The following is a 15,246-nucleotide window of genomic DNA, read 5'->3' on the forward strand; positions in this document are numbered from 1 at the left end:
CCAGTGATTAGGGATAATGGAAGTTGGCTTCTAAGACATCTGGTAGGCACCAGGTTGGGAAGGCTGTCCCATGCCATGAAAACCAGTGTGGTGTAGTGGCTAAAGTGTTGGACTGGGAGTTGAGAGATCCAGGTTCTAGTCCCCACTTGGCCATGGAAGCTCACTGGGTGACTTTGGGTCAGTGACAGATGGCCCAACCTACCTCACAGGCTTGTTGTGAGGATAAAATGGAGCAGAGGAGGAGGATTATGTACGCCACCTTGGGTTCCTTGGAGGAAAAAAGGTGGGATTTAAATGATGATAATGATGATGATGATGATGATGATGATGATGATGATGATGGAAGTCCTGCTTGGTTATTCCAGCACTAACACTCTGGTGGATCATTCTATGATCTTGCTGCTACTGACGTTCTATAGGGCTGTGTTTCAGAGCGCCAACCCGTGGAGGCACATTGGACAATGTTCCAGGCACAGAGTCCTTTGCCTGGCCTTCAGATGTCCTGAATGCTGCTAGGGAATCCCCCCCCCCCCGCTATCTTTTGCAAATGCTTTCTCCTGTGTGGTCCATTCTTCACTTCTCAACCTAAAACTGGTCAATAGCATCCATTTGAGTCCCAAATCCAAACTGACGTGGCAGAAGTTCTCAGGATGATACTTGATCACTCTTAGATGCAATGGCAAATACTTCCCCTGAGCAGATAGTACAGTTTTCTTCTCCCCACTGTACCAGTCCAGGTCCAATGGAAATGCCAAGGGTTCCTACCCTGTTCAGTTCTGGCTGAGAGCTGAAGAACGATTGAAATCTGCCCTCCTGGAAAGCCCATTAGATTGAGTCCTGCCCTCTGGGGCAGAAGAGAACAAGTTCTCAAGTTTTCCTTCAGATATTTGAAGAGCACTCTTGAGTTCTACCTCTATCATCTCTAATAGTGCTGGACTGAATCCTGCCCCTATTTTGGGGAACTTTATCTTTCCCTGTAAAGAGGTGGGTTTTTTCTGCCTCTTTTGCAGGGAAGGAGGAAAATTTGGAGAATTTTCTCCTTGTGAAGGGAGACAGGGTTTCCATGAGCTTTTTTTTTAAGTGCAGCAGATTGCTGAGGAGTTTTCTTCCTATTTTTTCGTTTTTCAAAAATAAAATAAAATAAAAAACACCACCCGCTTCTTCCAGCATTTCGATGAGCCCAGCATTTCTTAGTGAATGCCTATTGGAGACCATGGGCACTTTGCCCCGGGGTAGCTTCAGAGTGGCGGCTGGTGATCTACATGATGCAGCTGCCACTCCGAAGGGATCCAGGGGCAAAGCCCCAAAAGTCGGGTACTTACCCCGACTTTTTTTAGCTCTGAGCCAGGCTCCACACCTCTGCAGAGCCTTCTTAAGAAAAACATTTTTTTAAAGGGGGGAAGGAGCTCTGGGCTCCACAGTGATACATTTTAAAGAACGGGCTGGGGGGGGGGGTGGAGAGAGGAACAGGGCAGCATGGAGTCAGCTGCTGCTGCCGGGAGCACTGGAGAGCAGGGAGGAACAGGGCAGCCGGCTCTCCTCCCTCTGAGCTTGCTCTGGCTGCCCCGTTCTTCTCCCCCACAGGGCCAGTCCCATACATGAAGTGGAACAGGGTATGCCCCCACTCCCCAAGTCAAGGGGCGAATCTACACCAGTGTTTATCACTTTGACCACTGAAAACATTATATTTTCTGCCAGTTTTAAATGTCACGGGGCACACCCAGGGATTAAAGAGTTACTTATCTTTCTCTGATCCATTTTTAAATAATTACTCCAGGACACACTGTGTCTTGTTTTGCTGTAGGTAGAAATTTCTGTTTGTTGGTTGCTACAGCGATCCGCCCACTTCCTGCTCTCTTGCATTTGCCCTCCCCCCACCCAGTTTGTACTATCTGTGCGCATGAGGCACGGAAATAAAAGGAACACGCCCCCAGGACAACGATTGGCTGCACAACTCAGTTTGAAATTTAAGAGACACGTATCAATAACGAAGAAAGGGGGCACATACCACCTCATTCAACGCTTTTGATACAGTGGTACTAGAGGAGTGTCATGTGATGCAATCAGTCATTGTAACCCATCATTAACGTTATTTCTCATACGTGTAGATCCCACCAAGGTGTATAGTATCCAAAGCCAGCCGAATTATTTTGGCACATGAGGCAAAAAAAATTTCCACAAGCAGCCCTCAGTAAAAAATGCCACAAGAACACATTTAATGACTAACAATTTTGCTGTTCTTTCATGTCACCCAAACTCTGCCCCTTGAGGCAGCCACCTCACTCTGCCTAACGCTAAAGCCGGCCCGGCTCTCTTTGCCAATAGGAGGGGACTTAAAAGTGCAGCGATTGCTGTGGAAGTGCAATAGCATGAAATCTATCCCACTGTGGTCGCAGGCAAGGTGGCACTGCTAATGTTGACAATCAATGTGGTAGCAATTTGCCCAGCAATTTTACTCTATGACCCCTGCATCTTCCTGGAAGCTCAGTGATGCACTAAAGGAACCGAGGAAGTTGCCTTTTACCAGGCCCATCTAACTCAAGTGTTGTCTGCAGTGGTTGACAGCAATGGTTCTTCAGGGGTCCAGTCTTTCCAGTCCAATCTGCCCAAAAGGAAGCATGTAAAAATCCCATTGATTTCAATGGGAAAGTGAGGCAGGTGGAACCTGGGTCTATCTGCATGCAAAGCCCTGAGCTACAGCCCTCTCCCACAAGTAATACAATAATACATTTATATTATATTAATATACAAATATATTATTCCTTAAATATACCTTTATAGTAATTTAAAATGAAGCTTGATTGTATATATTTTTGTTCCTGTTCCTCTGTTGTCTCGCTTGAAGGTTAACACCCAAAAATCTTCTTGGACAAATATTGTATTTAACAGACTACAATGGGGGCCTGAGAGTAAATTCAGCCACAGTCCACTAGAGGGTACCCCCCTCCAGATCAATGCCAAAACTTTTAAAAAACCAATACTGGTTCTTCATTTGCCTTGTCTTCTCCACTTCATTAGGTATGACAAAGAGTGAAAAACATGAGGAAAGCAGAAAGGAAAATAAAAGCATATAACTTTTCTTCCTCCCCTCCATTCTTCTTTTATTAAATTTCCAATTTACTATGCCAGATAAAAGGAAATTTAAAAAAAATCAGAGTATGGTAATCACCATTGCTATAGCCAAATGGGAAATTAGCATGTCCCAAAACAGCATCTATCTGAAATTGCAGCGAGAAATGACCCCTGGAGCAATGGGATTCCTATGGAAACTCCTAGTGCCACAGTTTCAATGCACTGTTGAGGAGGGGGGAGGAGTATGTCCTAAACAAGTAGCTACATAATGCATAAAGAAATGTTGTTTGTGGTACTGCATGTTTGGTAGAAGACAAGAGGATTTTTAACACTAAAATAAGCAATTGATTGATTGATTTCAAATTTTCTCCATTGTCTGTCCACTATCCTAAAAAATTAGGGAAGCAAACATGAAAAAGCATACAAATACCAAATACATGCAGCAAAGGTTGTCATGAAATCTTTTCTTCTCATAGATAGATTCAAGAAGCAAGGAAAATTATGTCTTTATGGCATTGTCTAGGACCTCCATGGCATTGTCTAGGGAGGCAAGAAAAGTGGGAATCCCAAAAGTAAATGCCCATAGGACAAAATGACAAATATGCCCATGAGTCTAGAGGCATTTTGCTTGTTATAGTAGTGAAAATGGAGGGTTTGATTTGGGATTCCATGCAATCTGAAGGAAAGGGGCAGCAGTTATCTTGCAGGAACAAAATGTCATTGTGGGGTGAAGATCTACTTTCTACCTTTCATACAACAATATATCTGTGTCTATGTGAAACACATCAAGCTCCATCACACCAGCGTTATAGTCTGCTGTCACAGTGAATTGCATGCAAAGGACTCAGATGATGCTGGCCATGTCCTGCTGCGATTGCAGTTCTTCCTCTCCCCTCTTAGCGACGTATTTTGGTGCGCGGGAGGTCCAATTTTCTGGTAATGCGAAAGCACACCGCTCAAACGTCAACATGTATTTTCATCCATCGTTTTCAATCTGATGTTCTGTGGGCATGTTTTCAAGGGGCAGTATTGCTGATGAAAGAGAGGGGTGTGCCTTTTCTCCAGTAAAGGGGAGTTTTAGTTGGTTCATCAATTAATCTATGGATTAAATTTGTACGTGGGTTATAAGAAGTTCCTCTGGAGCAAAAAGAGGTCCCATTGAACTCTATGTTCTTACTATTGAGTAGGCATTTTCACCTTAAAAGAAATGTGGAAAATGCACCCTCCTTGCCAGCAAAGCCCTCATTTTTAAAGATAAAGAGATCCAAATTGGCACAGTGATAGCTCTTAAGGAGGACTTTCAGCACACCAATTGGAATCCAATTGGATCATTCCTTGATTTTAAGAGATTATTAAAATGGAAATGAAACAAATGCTTACATCTGGGTAAGTTTGAAAGATAAAGAGATCCAAATTGGCACAGTGATAGCTCTTAAGGAGGACTTTCAACATTTGGATTGAATTGGATTCAAATTTAAATCCAATTGGGTCATCTCTTGCTTTTTAAATGATTTTTTTAACATTTCCCCCCTTAAACCTTTTTCCTGGTAGTTCACTAATGCGAAGACTTAAATTCTTTTCCTCATAGTCCACCAATGTGAAGGATCAATCTTCCATTCCTTTGATCATGCAAAGCTGTGCATCTTCAAGTTCATAAACTACAGGTCTGCTCCTTCCCTTACTCAAAAGTGAATCCCATTGATTTCAACTGCTAAAGTCACATGCAGGCTTACCTTTGATTAAACCCCATTGAACAGAGAGAGTCTTACTTCTGAGTAAACACATATTCCAGATTTAGAGACCCACAGAGAGCTCGTGTGTATGTGTGTGCGTGCGTGCGTGTGCGTTTGGCAGATGGAGCGTGTATGAGAGGTGCACTGTGCGAGGTGGGGAGAGGAAGGGGGCGAGGGGAACTGGGTTTGCCTGGTGCCCTTTCCACAAGGCTTGGACACCAGCTGTCTCTGCAGTTGACTAAAGATACCTAGGGAAATCAGTTACCTAGGGAGGTTGTGGGCTCTCCCACACTAGAGGCATTCAAGAGGCAGCTGGACAACCATCTGTCAGGGATGCTTTAGGGTGGATTCCTGCATTGAGCAGGGGGTTGGACTCGATGGCCTTGTAGACCCCTTCCAACTCTGCTATTCTATGATTATATGATACCTATCCCGGGAGGGCTGCAGCGGTGGCTTCTTTTCTTATTCCAGGTGCCCCCCCCTCTGTTTTGCATCAAGGGGCAGTGGAGAGGTAACCTTGAGTCAAGCGGTGGTGAAGTGAGAGCCCCGTGTCTCTTTCCATCCAGGTGGGCACTTCACTGAAGCAGTATTCTCTCTCTCTCTCTCTCTCTCTTCACATACACTCACACCTTTCTTTCCTTCCTTCCTTCCTACCAGGCAGTGTTCCGTGCACTTAGTAGCCCCATGTCCATCACAGTCAGTGCAGGGGGGGGGGGGAGTTGTCCAATCACCAACAACCAATAAAGTGTAGGGGGAGGTACAAAGAAGATCTGCAGGTGGATGCAATAACGATTCCCAGGTGCGCAGGGTGGAGACGTGTAAAGATGCACGAACCCTAAAAGTGCACACTCTGTGGAAACGAAGGGGGATAATACAAGGGCAAAAGTGTAGGTGTGCTGGAGCTCTGAGTGTAGTTAAACAGAAAGATAATATATTTCTCCTGACTTGTTCACAGAAGCTTGCTACAGTAGAGTTAATGACGTGGTTTATTTGGGATTCAGTGTGTGTGTGTGTGAGAGAGAGAGAGAGAGTGAAAGGGGGAAAGGGAGGGAAGGAGGTCTATGTTTGTATGTGTGTGCATCTATATCTATATCTACATGCACACTCATATACATACATACATTGCAAATAGCAATTTACAATGCAATTCTAAACATGCTTATTAGGGTGCAAGTCCCATAAACATAGTAGGACACATGCATAGGATTATGCTGCATATACATAATGGACGGTGTTTATTATAGGGAATGTCAATATATTTAATACATGTTTACATTAGTTTTGACCTGAAAACGTGGGAAATGTACAGTATTTATGTCAATGAGTTTTTACTATGAGTGTGAACAGCAGAACAGAAGAGCCCTGCTGGATCCATCTAGTCCAGCAGTCTGTTCACACAATGGTCAATCGGCTGCCCACAGGAAACCCCAAGCTGGGCATGAGTGCAACAGCACCCTCCTGCCCATGTTCTCCAGCAACTGCTGTACTTACACATACTGCCTCTGATACCTTTTAAAGCCATCCAGATTGGTAGACGTGAATTCCATAGTTTAAGTACATGCTGTGTGAAGAAGTCCTTCCTTTTATCTGTCCTGAATCTCCCACCAATCAACTTCATGGGATGACCCAAAGTTCTAGTATTACGAGAGAGGGAGAAAAATGTCTCCCTATACACTTTCTCCACACCATGCATAACTTTGTACACCTCTATCATCCCCCCCCCCCACTTTTCTAAGCTAAACAATCCCAGCTGCTGCTATAACCTTTCCTCATAGGGAAGATGCTCCAGACCCTTGATTATTTTAGTGGTCCTTTCCTGCACTTTCCTCAGATCTACGATATCTTTTGGGATATTCTGCTTACACACACACACACACACACACACACACACACACACACACACACACTACTATTAGCCTGCCCCATCTCTTAATTCCCCCACAGGATGTTAAAGATGGGTCTAGAGTACAATTTGCTTCCATGTCTGACCTATGAAGTGAATAATTTTATACCCTCAACCCCCACCATAACTAAACAGCTGCAAAAGCCCTAAGATGGTTCTTTTCTGTTTAGATTACTTGAGTGAGTTCCCCACACACACACCCCACTCCTTTCTTTCTTTCTTTTTTTTCCTGGCAAGGCCACGATATGATGCATATATTTGGAAATCAAATTATTTAGAAATATGACCATGTCATCAAAAATAAACCATTTTGAAATGCACAGCCAGCTCACGAAACAGATTGCACGTGAAAATTGGATAATACTTGGCTGGAGACCCGACAAGTCGGTGAAATCTAAACTCCAGGGGATTGTTCCATTTTATTCGCCTTGAAATATAAATCTATCTCAACATGATATTTAAAGCTGGGCACGGTGTGAACTCCCAAACGCCTGGATTTCTTCCCTGACTTTATGAGTCAGCAGCCCCACAGTCTCCTAGTTGGCCACCAGGTGGCGTCCTTTGGTAATGGACATCTGTCTATTGTCTTTCTTTTTTCCCCAAGACTCGGTGGAGAGATAAATAATATTGCACCCAGATTCCTGCTCCAGCCAGGGGATTTAACACACGCAGATAAAAATAAATAAATAAGATAAAGCTTTCACCTGCACTGGCATAATAAACTGAGCTTTAAGAGCCTTGTTACTGCTAGATTTAATAGCTTACACATTTTTTATATATTTTTTACAACCCGTACACACCAAAGAGTGGAACATAATATTGTTGCTCAGGTCATAAATAGCACTGCTGCTGATCTATTTTACACAGCAGAAACTGCACTGTCTTTCATCTCAGCATCTTTAACTGTCATCAGGCACTGCCAACCTGGGGTGTGGCTGCTCTTTCTGAAAGTTCAGGATATTAACTGCGCGTCAGAAATAATTACACATCCTCATTCCTTTGGGTATGAACACTCATTTCCATTTCATTTTCTTCTGAATATTATTTCCGTAGCAATGCTGTTTTCTCTCTATTGCAGTGACGCATGCGAGCCCCAGTGTGTGAACTAAGGACATGAGAATCAACGGGTAGCATTTTGGGACTGATTGCTGTTGGGGATGGGGTTAAAAAAAAAGGTCCAAATTCCCAGCCTTCCTGTCAAGATATTGGATGAGAATGGGCAAGTTGCCATCTTTTGAATGCACCCACCATTTGCAAAATAGGAACAGACATCAGAGGGATGTTTTGGGAAGGACTAAGATAAAAGTGAGCCACTAATTAAGTCCACTGTTTCCTGGTGTATAAATATTTGTTATTAGGGATGGACGAATTTTCAATTTTGCTTTGTCCCACATTCATTTTTTTCCTTCTAGTGTCAAGCTCTTTCTGTCCTCCTTATGAGGGGAATTTGCAAATTTGGGTAAATCTCTCTCTCTCTCTCTCTCTCTCTCTCTCTCTCTCTCTCTCTCTCTCTCTCTCTCTCTCCATTTGCACCATCCAAATTCAATGTGTCCAGCTATTCCCAGCATGGAGAGGACTATGTTATACTCCACCCCCTGCCCCGTTTATGGAGAAATGTGCAAATTTTGGTGAGCTCTTCATTTTAAAAAATGAACCAAACAAAATTCTCGTCTTTGCATATTACATTTTTGGTTTGCGCATATTAGAGAAATCCTGACATCCGTAAGAATCTCTTTTCACCTGCACATTTAGCTATTGAATGAAGTAACCAATACCTTACCAGTAACCTCAACTGTCATCTGTTGGGAGACAATTAGAATATTCATTCGCAGCACAAACCATTCCCCAATGTCTCCTCCGGCAAACACTGTGACATTTCAGGCTTGTTAACACTACATCTGTACACATGCAGTTGTGAGCAGCGCACACACACACACATGCACACACACTTATTTGGATCTCCTGTCTTTGACCTATTCACAGGGGGTGTCTATGGCAGGGTGGAGGCTATTCTGATTAGATGGGCTGGGAAAATATAGGCTTAAGGCAGGCAGAAAGAAAACGTCCTTGTGCGTCTGCCAGTGAAATAGCAGTCCGAGTGCTGTTCACATCTTCGCTAGCCTTCATAGCCACCATTTTAGCATCTGGCCAGGAAAGAAATAAAATGGTGGTGAAGAAGAAGAAGAGACTTCCAAAAGCACATTTTTTGGTCCCAAATTGCAAAGCGATTGTGCAAAACATTTGTGGTGATGGTGGTGGCGGTATCTTCCTATTAAATGGCAATGAAATTGAGATTCCTACACACGCAAACACACAGAAGACAAGGAAATGAGGACACAATTCAGATGTGCATCAGCAAATGCACTGGCTAAAAATTAACCTTGAAATTGAGGGGAAACAATGGGTCCATTCAACTAAAAACAGCCCTCCCGTGAAATAAGTCTAAGAGCCACAATTATGGGATCCCACTACTACAACACAGAATGGTATGAAGAGGCAGACACCCGGGCCAGCAGGTCGTCTTGTGATGCTGCAGAAGAGGGGAAAGCTTGCTTCTTCCTTCCTTCCTTCCTTCCTTCCTTCCTTCCTTCCTTCCTTTACATTGATTTGGTAGAATGCTCTGTGTAAATGGATTCACAAATGGAAATAAAATTAACTCTGGGGAATGGTGCAGTCAGCTGTTTTGAATGTCTCAAGAAAGGGATTTCACAGATTTGAAGGATGGTTAGTCCAATAGTTTACTGTGCTGTAGCACTTCTCTAGAGTATGAGGAGGACATAATTATGTGTGTGAGGGAGATGATTATTTTAATAATTAGTGGGGTGGGGTGGAGACACGGCATGTTGTCTTTTGTGTGCCTATGGGTAGGTGAGTTTGTGTAGTACCTGCCGTTTTTCTGTCTGCGGTCTTTTCCATTTCCCCTTTTCAAGGCAGCATTGTGGGAAACGTAAATTAACTACACCTCCGGAGGTCTCAAGTACACCAGTGCATCCACCAGGAGCTGCTAAGAGTTTCCCCTAAAGCATCATCCAGAGACTTGCTAAACCATTAAATAAGGGCTTCGAGAGTGGGGCGAAGTGATTGCTCCACTGGTGTAAAATAGCCAAGCGTGATGTTGCCCTGTCATTGCCCAGCCATTTCATTGCTATCACAGGTAGGTGTAACGACAGTGCTAAGATTGGTATCAGGATCTACCTGCGTGACCCTGGCTTCTCTGAGCTTGCTGAAATGTTTTAAATTAAGCAACAGTCATTAGGATGGAATATTTAACACTTCTAATTCAGAAGCCTTCCCCCACCATGCGAATAAACAGCTAAATATACTCATGTGCACAACAGATGTTAGAAAACAATAAGAAATGCTCCAGAACTAAGGTTATTGAAAATGTCAGGTGCATTATTTATTTATTTATAGTATTTTTATCCTGCACCTTAGCCAAAAAAAGGCTCCCAGAGCAGCTTACAATCAATCAGTAAAGATGACAGTCCCTGCCCTCAGGCTTAGGTTCTAAAAAAAGATATAACACACGAGGAAAAGGGGGTGGGAGGGAAGAGGGGTAAAAGAAAAAGAAATTAAGGAGACTGTTCAGCAGGGCTGGTGGGAAGGCCCTGCTCCACCCTCTCATCTCCCAAGGGAGGGGCAGATTAACAGCTCTTTCTTCTTCCCCACAGGGTGCACGTTTACACGAAGGGCTTGCCCCGGGGTGGATTTGCAGTAGTGGCACATCATCTACATGACACAGCCGCCATTGCAAAGCCATCCAGGGGCAAACCCCAGAAACTCCGCTGAAAAAAAGTCGGGCACTTACCCTGACTTTTTTGGCAGTGGAGACTTGTCATAGCCCATGGCACCCCCGATTGGCCACCATGGGCTGGACAGGGAAGGGGGCGGACCCATTCCTTTCCTTCCCCTCAGTGGTAAATAACAAAAAAATTGGGGGAGGAGAGGAAAGGGGCTGTTCTTCCCCCCCGATTTTTAATTTTTTAATTATCTGTATCTGTAAAGCTGCGCAGATACAGATAATAAATTTTTAAAAAACACGGGGGGAAGAGAGGGACAGGGTCCTTTCCTCCCCCATTTTTTTTAAAAAAATATTATCTGTATCTGCGCAGCTTCACAGATACAGATAATAAAATTTAAAGAAATTGGGGTGGGGGAGGAATGGGCAGCCACAGGGAGGTCAGAGGGAGGAGAGGTGGTTAGGGCACCTAGTATCCCTCTCCTCATCCTCCTCTGTCTGCCTCGTTCCTGCTTCTATGTTCCTTCCCCCTCAGCACAGGGAAAGTTCGCACTTGTGTTCCTTCCCATGCAGATGCTGGGAAGGAACGCAAGACTGGAAACCAGGTGTCTCATGGCACCAAAGTGCCACTGTCAAGACGGGTGCAGGGTCAAGATGACCATTAGCTCTGGGCGGTTGTCCGACTGGAGCAGGCCCTGGTGGTATATTCTAAGGGACTGTGATATGAAATAAGGTGATATTGCTTAAAACAGGACACAGCTCTTACAAATACGAAACATCCAAGAATGATCTTATTCTCATCAATTAAAGCTCATTTCAGATCCTGCTCCCTAAGGATCTCTTAAGAGATGCATTGCATTGGTAGCTAACTGCATCATCAGATGAGTGTTTTATTGCACGCTCGTTGCTGGGCACTCATGGATTTTTGCGGGTCGCTCTCATGATGTTGTCTGCCTCCCAGCTCCTTCTAGCCTTCTTCGTGCGACAAAAAAGATCCTGGTAAATCTGAATTATTTTTGAGATGGAAGTTGCCGCTATCTCTTGCTGTGTGCGGGAGAAGCAGCGGGATCAAAATGGCCCACTTGAAAGAGGAAGTAATGGGGACAAACGCGCGGGCGGAGAAGCGACAGTAAGGAAACACAATTTCCCCCCCGTGAGATGACACTCTAAAGACTTCAGTTCTAGAAGCTGCTACTTGGGAGCAAACTCCATCAAAACAACAGTGCACTGCACACCTGAGTTAAAATGCTACAAAAAGCTAATTTTGTCTAAATGGAAGAACAAGTTACACTTGGAATAGATACCTGGATTCTTAGATTAGTTAGATTTGGCTGCTAAGGAAAAGATCACTGTAAGAACTATGGTATGTATGAAACTTTTGAGGGTATGTTTTGGAACTTTGCAGAGACATACGCTTTAAAATGAACACCTCAAATGCGATGAATTTGAGCATTCACATCATGTAAATGTTCCCAGACAAAAGTCCAAAGTCACAGTCATACCCCAGTGAATGTTGACAGCTATCTAAATCTGACTGTCAACATTCATTGGTGGCTATCTGAAAAGTGGTGAAATATGTATCTGTTTTCAGACATTCATGATATTTATGTGGAATTAACTTGAGCATTCACGGTAAAGCGTTGGAAAGCTGATGTGGGGGAAGGATATAATAATACATCTATAGGACACAATCCAGCAAAAGTTCAACTGTTTTCAATGGGAGACAGTTAAGCATGAGTTTTCATTGAAATCTATGGGCTTGATAGTGTTCAAAAATTGCTTTGTTTACCCTGATGAAGCTGTATGTTTGTTGAATTCCTCTGTTAAAATAATTAATGATTTTTAAAACCTAACAATACTGCTTCTAACCATTATCAGGAGCCTGAGTCGCATTTTTTTTTTGTCGCAAAGGGAGCTTATTTATAATACAGACTGCAATTCACTGCCTTTACATTGGAAAATATTTGTAGCACCTCATAGTCGAAACAGCAAGACTTTGTCTGATTGATTTATCAAGAAATCTGGTCAAGAAATTAATGTGGTGTCGGTAACAGTTTAAGCCTGATAACAAAAAGGGGATTATTATTATTATTTGGTACAAAAATTAGGCTTCGTGTTTTTAATTGGTGGCATATCCTGTCCAGAGTCTGTTGAGTTTAAATCACAGCACTTCCATGTTAGAAGGGAGAAAAAGGAAGTCTTAAAAAGTAAGCCCTTTCATCCAGTGGTGTGGATTTTCTGAGAAAAGACAACAGGAAATAGTAAACATGGCAACACCATGAAAATAATTTTCTGATGCACTATTTCTTTCAGCGTTCAAAGACCACATCGCAGAGACCAGAAAGGAAGCTGTTGTACCATTAAAAACCCAGGCAGCCTCAAACAGCCACCCTTTTGTAAAATGAGTGCCCCCTTCCCGCCCCCCAACCTGGACTGCCAAATCTCATAAATCTTTGTTCAAACTAGGCTCAAGCCATGGGCTGGCTCTGCCTCTTGCATTAATGGCTTGAAACTGTTGTGCATCATGTTCAAAGGGAACGGAGAGTATTTCTAAAAACAACTCCTGCCGCAGGATGCAATTATAACTGACAGCCAGATGTCTACCCTGTCTGGTTCAGCATGCATACCCAGAGATTGTAAAGGCTTCTAAAGGCCCCTTGGATCTAAACAGTGCATCTGTGGGGCTGATAACTTGGATAAACACCACCACCACAAATCACCCTTACAAAATGGAGGCCTTGTTTGGGCTTGATAAAGATTTTAAACATTGAAACCAATCCAGTGCCATATTCCCAACTCTCTGCCTCTTTTTTTTTTTTTTTTTTACTACAGCAGAAACAAACAGTGAAGAAGTAGGCCCACAATGTGTGTGATCTCTCCTTTACTCCTGCCATTTCCTGCCCCAAAGAGCAAGGCTTTAAGTGTTTAGATTAGGACTTTAATATCCCTACCTTGAGGTGATTTGTCCTATTCAATTGCCTAATCAGGGATCATTTGTGTCAATCTTTTGCAATGTGCTTGTAATCCTTTCTCTGTTAGAAAAGTATTTCATACCAGCTGTCGTTTGGTTTGGTCACTTGCCAGTTATAGATGTGAGTGGAGCAAGTTTTCTTAAAACACATGCACACCCCATGTTGGGAATGTGTAGAAGGAGCATACTTATTTCTACAAAGGATGGTGACTAATAATTTCTAATGAGTTATAATTTCTACCATACTTACTTACCGCCTCTGTTTAAGCATAATTTGTCAACAGTCCACACAGCTTGCAAGAACAGAGAGAGAGGCAGAGTTCACACTGAGCCTAAAATCTTGCCCAATTCTTGGCTTTCGCTTCAAACCAAACCTTTGTAAGGGTTGAAAAAAGAAAAAGAAGAGTCTGAACACTTTCCCAGTGATTCATTGTGGCCCTGTGTCCTGCTTTATAGAAGGACAGTCAGGTCCGAGACTGGTTTAAAAATAAAGATTGGAGGACTTCAACATTCATGCTGAGGCCGCCTTGTTAGAAGTGGTTCAGGACTTAATGTCCTCCTTGGCAGCCATGGGTCTGTCCCAATCTGTACAGGCTCCATTCACTCAGTAGGGCACCCTTTGATCTGGTTTTCAGTGTTGGGTAGAATGGTAGTGATTGAAGGCTATAGTTCCATTGTCATGGACAGATCACTACCTGTTGGGGTTTAGACCTGCTATTTCTTGGACCTTCTATAGGGGCGCGGACCAATTCAAATGGTTTACCTCAGGAGGCTGATGGATCAGGATGGCTTTCTGGCAGCTTTTTTGCAGGTGATAGATGTGAAAGCCTGATTGATTTCTTGAATGGGGGAAATGGCACAAGTGGTTGGCATGGTTGCTCCTGAGCGTCCTCTACTATTGATTAAAGCCTAGCTTTAGAAGGACCTGGAGGTGATGCAACAAGTGGGATTTCAAGTAGAGCAATGTTGGTGAGCAAACACAGGTTTGAGCTATTGGAGCTCACCATCTATGGTGGTAATGGTGGCAAAGGAATTGTTCTTCTCTACTACAATTGCATCTGCACAGAAGTGCCCGACTTAGCTCTTTTTGGTGATCAAAGTTCTATTACATTCTGCCCACAAGAAGAAAATGCAGATCTCTTGATTGCCAGTTGTAACCAATTTGCATAACACCTTGCACATAAATTGTTCATATTCATGCCAACTTGGGTGCCATACTTCAGGGGTCCCCAACCATTTGGAATTATAAGAGCTTGTTATAGGCATGCCTATTCACAAAGTGACGGCCATGGCCAGTCACAAAATACCCATTTCCCAAGAGGCAAACTGGTGTGACTTAAAGAAAAAAACTTGCTCAAAAACCTAAATGCAAAGCAGGGGTGGAATCTCAATTGGTACTGCCTGAGATGCGGATAGGATCCCTGGACAGGTGAGACTTATCACATGTGTGCTGGACCACTGCCTTCCTTGGCTATTATTATCATCATCATCATCATCATCATCATCATCATCATCATCATCATCTTATCATATGTATATATAAAAGTTGGGGATTAGTTGGTCATCCCTTTTTGACTGCTTTCCGGTTGACTGTTTCTCATGAAACATACTTCTTTGGATAGCTCTTGACATGCAGATTCCATGAATAACAATGGTTTTCACTATAATTTAAAATCAAGAGATTATGTCTATAAAGCTTAAAGAAAAGAATTAGGCTATCCTCTACAGCAATATGCTTTAAAGTTTTATTTTTAATATAAAAAAGTCAAGTATAATTAAACAAATATAATCCATTGTAAATTAGACCAAAATGAAATATGAACACGAA

The sequence above is a fragment of the Elgaria multicarinata genome, chromosome 2 (assembly GCF_023053635.1).
Source record: "Elgaria multicarinata webbii isolate HBS135686 ecotype San Diego chromosome 2, rElgMul1.1.pri, whole genome shotgun sequence".
Taxonomy (NCBI): domain Eukaryota; kingdom Metazoa; phylum Chordata; class Lepidosauria; order Squamata; family Anguidae; genus Elgaria; species Elgaria multicarinata.